Consider the following 8,135-nt stretch of genomic DNA (forward strand, 5'->3'; position numbering starts at 1 on the left):
TTTATACTGATATGTGTTCTTTCAAACCTCTATTTTGTTTATATTTTGAGGCAATATTGGTTTATTATTTAGCCTAGAGTATGAAAATGAAAATCACATTTCTCTTTTTCTCGCAAGAACTTCGGCGCCTCTTCGTCAATGTGATCTCAGATTTAATCGCATTGAAGCTTATCGACTTTAGGCTCTTTTGCAACAGAACATTGTATATATAAACATAGCGTTTCAGACAACATATTAGAGGGAACTGTGACGCTGCATTCGCTGACCCACCATGGGAATGATGGGAAACACATGGATTTGTCCAATCTTCGTGGTTGTGGATTAAGACGTTCGTGAGGCTTTGTATACTACCATTTACGTGCCTTCATTGTCGTAAATTTCATAGCAAACCATAGCCTTGAAAGTGCAGAAGACGCTGCGAACCCGCGCAATCGCTACTAATTGCAATAATTGAGCTTGTCGAGGGGGCGAAATCGAAACGCGCCAAGCGCCGGAAGGCACTGGCATGCCCGCAATGAACTTATAAGCGCGCTTCGCATCACCTATCGATGCATGCGTCCGAGCCCCAACTGTTTCAATATCAGGCCTGTGTGCTAGAGATCCTCTGTTTGAATCCTGCCATCGGATAATTTTAATGTGTGTTTCATAATTGATTTCGCAGAAAATGAGTTTACAAAGTCACAGAGCCGTTTGAAGCCGTAATGACAAAGTTTAGGCAAATACACGCACTTCCCCATAATTCCCATGCTAGCACAACTGCTCCCATTGCAGCTCCCGTATAAAATACCGCCAGAGCTTCCTGTAGTAATTATTGTATCAAACTCTATGCATCTATAACGATGACACGTTAACTAAACTCCAGCAGACGCCCTCGAAATCCTTGAAGCCACACGGTGGGCTTCCATAGGAAAAATACAAGGTGGCGTCGCCTCCCGCTTTAAGCTACTTTAAGCATGAAATGCATCCAGCTCCTGTTGTCGGCGACCTTGAGGCAAAAACCGGCACCTTCAGCCGGGCACTGAAACGAGAACCTCTGGGCAAGTTGTGAGAACAAAACGAGATCATCCAGGCAACCCGTCAAGGCCGCCTTACATACACTAGATACCTCCCAAAGAAGTTACGAAAACTATTCCTTCCGAGTTATTTCAAATGTATGTTCACAATATCCATCAAGCTGTAACTTCCAGTACGATGAAGTTTTAGTTGTCATTTCCAGTAGTGACGTTCAAAAGGCAGATACAGAACATTATGCACCTGACTCTCATCTGCTGGCGCTGAGAAAGAGTTTTCTATGCTCTTTTCAACGTCATGATCCTCGGATCCACGCGCGTATGGCTCGTCTGGCAGCGTCCAAAGTTGCTTGACCGAAACGAGACTTGTAATGAGTGTCTGTCCCTGACAGGAAACTATTGCGTTCATATGGCCGAATGTACACTATGGCGTGATACGGGTTGGTGGAATGCGCCGTTGCCAACATGCACACCCATTTTAGGAGTGTGGCTTGTATCTTCTGCAACCAATCTGCTTTGCCGGTAGCCATTTGATGCTTACATCCAGTCTAGATTACGGGAGAGCTAGCATGTCTTCGTCGTTGCGTCATTTCTGTCTTACCGAGCTGTCTCTTCGCGGTTTTAATAATTTCATTATAATCGTATAAGCGTGATACACAGATGCAGCTCAAATTAGTGTTTATCTTTAGGGTCCGTTTAAAAGCACTACACACATGGCACAACGCGGCGTCCGATATAGCGTGCGAACGCGTCCGAAAATTGGCTGTTCCGATTGCTGGAACGCGCTGAAAGCAGTTAGATCCTGTTGGCTACTCGCTGGATATGGTTGTTGATAGCGCAGTTCACGTCATACTTTGTGTCGTGTGTGAAGCTGTACCTTGTGTCTCCTATTTGCAGCTTTACATAGGTCAGTGTGGAATGACGACTGCACCATAGAGTTATTTTGTTTGGTCCGACAGATGCACATCACCACGGAATTTTGGGAGATGGTACTGGTGGCCACATTCCTGGGCTTCTTCGTGGTCGCGTGCGCCCTCTGCCAGTGGCCATGGCTCTCGCGCAGGTGGGCGCACTGGGCGAGAGCTCGCGCCGCCCGCACTCACGCGGAGGAGACCGACAGCGTCTCGACCTCGACCTCCGGCACGGATGTCGCCGAAGGCGGCGATCACCAGGTTGGTCTTCAAAGCAATCTTTGCAACGCTTTCGAGCGCAGCGCTTAGGCGCCCGTTCCTGCGTAGAGCGTCGGCGTGCCTTGGTGGCGTAGCCGAGGGAACGAGCGCAGTGAATGATGAAAATACGGCGAGAGCGAAGCCAGGGGAGCGAGGAAGAAGGCGAAGTCGCGTGTTGCACATGCCACAGAGTCTTTTGTTATCTTTTTTAGAGCGCAGCTCTTTGGCGTCCGTTCCTGGGTTTCGCGTCGGCGTTGTCGTCGGCCTCGTAACCAGCTCCGCCCCCCTTCGCTGGAGTGGGAGACGAAGGACGCGAGCCGCGAATGGCGGAGACCAATGAGAGCGGCCCCTTCAGTGACGTGCGCGCGCGATGCTGGTGTCATGCGGACCCTCCTTACGGCTCGATGCGCACTCGTGTCTGGTCTCAGCCGATCCGCTCGTTTCGTACTATCGTCTGCTCGCGCCACAGCTCTCGCCCGCGCCTGTTTGGTTCTGTTGGGTCGGTCTCGTTCGCGCTTGTTTTGGTTGTTATTTCGACAACAAACGGTTACAAATATCCCTCGAGGCCAGCGCACCTTCCACAACTTAATGCGGTGAGTGTAAGACTCGTGTATCTCCGCGAATCCCATTTATGCAAGTGCGACGACTGATGCACGGCGGAGGCCAATATGGCATTAAGGGCCCAGTTGTGAACGTCTTTGTGAACGTCTTTGAGAATCAAGCATTGGTGTACCAAGTCGAACATATATCAGTCTATTTCTCCGACCACAAAGCTTCCTTCATGACTGTCAAGAACTGTTAGTGGAGTCTTTGTTAAAGGAATACGTGTGAAAAATAAAAAAAATTCTGTGATAGCGCATACATGTGTTGCTCGATTTCTTTGCCTCAATCTATCGAAAAGGTGAAACAGCTTATTTGCTGCGCTCAAATTTCGCATTAGGAAGTAACGTAATCGTCGGTAATTTTTTAATTTCATATCGCCTCTGGCCACATAGTGGTTTGGTGGGCCACAGTGCCATGACTGCTTTGCATGTTTAAAGTTGTGCACACCACCGGGCATACACTGCAGCAAAGGGCAATAGTCAATATAACCATAGTAATAGATATAACGAAGTAAGTTCGGCTTCCCCTTCAACTTCGATAGAACGAGGTTTGAGTTTATAAATACAGTAGAAGCTCGTTACTTCAAAATTTCGGATAATTCAATGTAGCCACCGCCATCCATCCAGCATCGTATTGAAATCAACATGTAACGCATCCCACTAATATATTACCAAATGTTTTGAAAGTGATCGACTTTTCTTCAATACAAATAAAACTACATTTGTTATTTTTATGTCCCCGTTTAAGAAAAAAAGCCTTTTGAGGAGCCATGCCGGATTACGATTGGCCGTGATGAAATTGAAAAAGTCGACTCAGTGCTCTACTTAGGTGTACCCTTGATTCTGTTCTGAACTGGAATCCTCACATCGATAGACTGTGTGGTAAGGTCTCTTCCGCATGCTTCGTACTTACAAAGGCGCGGAGTAATTTCAGTTAAGAAACTGAAATTTGTCCGCGCCTATTAAAAACTGAAATTACTCCGAAATCTTATTAGTGTGCTCGATAACGAGATGCAACACGACATTTCCAGCCACTATCTTCAATGAATCGACATTTAACAGTCGCTCAGCCTTCCTCGAGAAATTTCTCGTGCCGATATCTCACAACCAGTCCGGCCAACGAAGCATACATTATATAGGTGTCAAAATATGGAACTCGCTTCCTGCTAACATTAAGCACTCAGCAAATTTTAATACTGCTGTAAAAGAACTCTTCCTTTCCGATCTAAAGTGATTAGTCTTTTATGAAAGTTATATGATGTCAACAACTGAATACAGCGTTGCTGTTACGCTTTTTTGTTTTTTCTATGTACGTATGTGTTCATGGATGTATAGTAACGTAAGTGTCAATGCCGGTGTACCCTTGTTTTTACTCCACACACCATGCATAAAATGCATATATAGCTTATCACTGTACATTCTAGCTGCATTGAGTAAATAACAATTACACCTTACCATTCTGCAAACGGCTGAAGTCACAAATGCTCAACCAATTCTTTTTGTGTAACCGTTTCATGTATTCTTATCGCAAGGATGTATGTGTACGGGCTGCCTTGGGAGGGAAGCCATGGGTCTTGTCTGGGATACGTGCTGCCTCACTGGTGGTGTGGCGCTCCTGTCGTGGGTGACAGCAGCTTGGACAGAAACTAAGCCTGTTCGCTTCTTGGTGCCGATGGCTGTGTTCTCGGCATGCGGGGAATGGCGCGCGCCCGAGCCGGCGGGGGCCGTGGCTTTATCCCTCCTGCGGTGGTCTGCACCTTAGTTTAGTGGTTTTTGTTTAGTTGCATCTCCTTCTTTCTTTTTTTTCAGTTTTTGTTTTGTTTGTTTGATCCAAAACAAATGATTGTGCTCGTGTCTGAATCGTTTACTTTTCTTTGTATAACTGCATGGATCCATAACTTGCCGAAGGCTAAGGATCCAGACGTTGTCGAATACAGGTTTTGAATAAATGAAAAATGTAACTGTTGAATTCAATTGAATAATTCATACTCAAATCTTCACCGCCACTGATAATTCGAACTCCACGCCATCGTGGGTGGGGTGAGTGCTAGTGCGCAGAAGCACGTTGGCGACGATCGTCACCGTGCAGCTTTGCTCATTCCATGTGTGGCTGTCTCTTGCAGGTCGGGTCTCGCCTTCTCTCAAGATCTTCAAAATAAAGACATGCACACGCACTGCGTCTCCTTTATTTATTTATTTATTTATTTATTTATTTATTTATTTATTTATTTATTTATTGCGATATTAATTATATGGACACTCCAAGCGCATTCCTGCCGTCGGTGTCTGCGTGACCACGAGATTTCGTGTGAAGTCTAAGGGCGATAACACCGTTCCTGCACGCCCTACCAACACGCTCTAGAGAACTTAACGCCTTCGGGCTGACCCTCTCCCCTTGAGCTACGTCACGAAAGAAAGGCCCACATAGAACTTCCGTGCAGCGTGCTACGAAGCTACGAAGGGTGCACCTGTGTTGAAAAGGACAACACAATGGTTAAACCCGGCTATTCGAAGAAGACCGAGGTGATGACGGCGGCGACAACAATTCGATTAGTTCTAGCAGCCCTGCCACCCCTTGAAAAGCTTTTGGGTTAAACAAGTCCCGGCATACTCGTCCATGCTGACGCATGCTTGCGAACGCACATTTTTTCTAGACGTGAGCAGTGCATCAACACTTGCGCTGTGCTTTCGACTGTGTGTACCACGAGTCTTCATTGCCCCGGTATATGGAGCGTCATGCCAAGATATGCCTACTAAGTGCTGCGTGCCCAATTGCCGGAGCAATTACATGTACAAATCGGGGCAGAAAAATTATGCCTTCAAGTTTCCGCAAGATGAAGGAGCCCAGAGTGCCTGCATTAGGGTGCTACCACGTGCAGACTTCATTGTATTACCGCACTCCAGGGTGAGATGCTCAGAACTTCTTTAATAGTTACTTTTGAAAAATACGCAAACGCTAAGTGCTCAATTACAGGAAGTCCCTTTACACAAAGTGACGATTCATCAGAGTTCGACGCCTGCGTGGATGAACACAAATGTGAATTTGTGTTAAGGCACCTTTTGTGGTGCAGCACGAATATCTTAATGAACTACTGCGTCAAGTTGAATGACAAGATATTGGATGCCAATGCTAAGGCGAGGAAGAGGAAAGCTGGAACTCTGCGCAATAAGGCAGCTGTTTCCTTGTAAATAGCTGCACCAATGTTTTATATCCCATTTCTAAACTTATTTGAGTTGTTCTAAATTAGTGGACTGCGGTAATTAGTGCGTCGAAAGCAATATTATTCGTTTAACCATAATCTAGATTGGAATAAGTACACGTGTCCCCAATAAAATTGTTCACACGCAATTGTGAAGCTAATCCAGTGCGTTACATTCATCATTGTTGTGCCATATAAACCATAAGTACAAAAATATAGAAGGAAAAGTTCTTTATGAATTCAATTTATTTGATGTAATCGGTATGAAGTATGGGGTATAATAACAATATTTCACGAAAAACGTACATTACGTGGACGACAAAGCGCGATGCTATAGAAAGCTGCTGACATCAATTACTGCACGAACTTTACAAAGCTGTTTTGTATCTGCACCTCTAAACAAATGCTTTGTAAGGGTTCTGCTGCTCATTCCGCAGTTTCGACTGAAGAAAAAGTGTGGCGTATTCAATGGAAGCATACTGTTGCTAGGTGAACCAAGCCGCGATCCCTTCATTCAACCCGTATCGTCAAGCGCGCCGCCGCCCTCTTCTACGTGACGTCACTCGCCGAGCACTCAGGCCTACTTGCGCCGGTTACAAGCCGCAACTTTCCCAAATCTTGTCTCTCTCAATAAATTCTACCCACAATGTTATGCAGATCGTTGCCCTGGCTGTGGCAGCTCGCCCACAATCTTCTACGTCACGATTGAGTGCACTGCAAACCTCCTTCCTCCCTTGCCAACTCTTCTTTACCCCCTACGCAATAAAAAGCTGTGGAACGATGCCCTCCGCGACAAACCTCCCGAGGTCCTCCGAGCTGTCGAGGGGTCACATGATCGGAGGCACGTCTATGGACGTCTATGGACATGATATCCATAGACGTCAATAGACATGTCCGTCAGGGCTGCTATTCAATTTGTTACGTTGGATGCAAGGGTTTCGCAAAAGCTGCATTTACTCATTAGTAAATGTTTTTGAGAATCCTGTTTAATATAACAATTTTGTCCGCTTTAGATGTGCTATAACAGGCGATTCACAGAATTGATATATAATTTTTTTCTTGCTGAGTTAGAGCTGTAAACCTCATAGTGTCATTTTTTCAAACTTTTTCATTTTTGCCAATGTTTATTACAAACATTTACACTGTATAACAAAAATGTGAAACAAACAATCACTAGGTTATAGAATTTAATTTTAAATGCAACAAACCCGTCAAATTTGGTGCAGTTACTGCCGAGAAAAACGAATTCTCCACTCCCGCGTATTTAGAAAGTACCACCGGAGCTAAAATTTCCTCTTAACGATAGAAGCAGATGGCTTTCGTAACGTCGGCGATGCTAGCGGGCTTGCAACGTCAAGACTGCCAGAAATATTGGAAAATCTTGACGAATGGAAGCCATGTAAGGACATTGGAGATGGCATGAACAAAGATGGCAGAGTATAATTGCGGCATGGTGTGGTTTACCTTGCGATATCTCAATGTGACAGAGTGATATATCTGATGTGTGATGTTGACGAGGTGTAGTGAAATAACCTGTGAATTTCTCCTCCCCAACACACATTAAAGCGGTCGTTGATTAAACGATGCAAATTTTGCGCAATTGTTATTTCCTGCACACATGACATCTTAAATGAAGGAGAGTTCACGCTCCCTCTGTAGACATTGAAGTCTAAAACAGCTTGCGCTAAAGCACATATAAAAAACACTAGCTGCAAGGTTAGAGGTAAATAGCAGACGAAATTGTAACTGAACGAGGTGCGATATACTACAATGAAAAATATCCGCCAAGCATGGAGTAAAAAAAAAAGACTCATGTGACCTTGTCGAATCTAATTCCAATTTCAAGAGTCGGTACTAATTTCTAGCCGTCACAGTATGTATTTCAGCTACCTCTATTTAAATTACGTAATTTAAAACGTAGTCCTTTTGAAACCTTTCCCGTATAAAGCGCGTTTCAGCGCTTAAAAAACTTGTTTACAACGGCACTTATTCATCTACACACATCTTCGTGAGAACATTAATCATGTGGCCATGCTGCATCGAGCTCGGCAAGCGTGTGGTATGGCACAGGCAGACGCTAGTCTCGGTGAGCGCAGCACGCTGCTTTGAAGGCTCACTCGTTGCTGATGATGGTGCAGTGACCGGGCAGCCACT

Source organism: Dermacentor albipictus, unplaced genomic scaffold (assembly GCF_038994185.2).
Source record: "Dermacentor albipictus isolate Rhodes 1998 colony unplaced genomic scaffold, USDA_Dalb.pri_finalv2 scaffold_142, whole genome shotgun sequence".
Lineage (NCBI taxonomy): Eukaryota > Metazoa > Arthropoda > Arachnida > Ixodida > Ixodidae > Dermacentor > Dermacentor albipictus.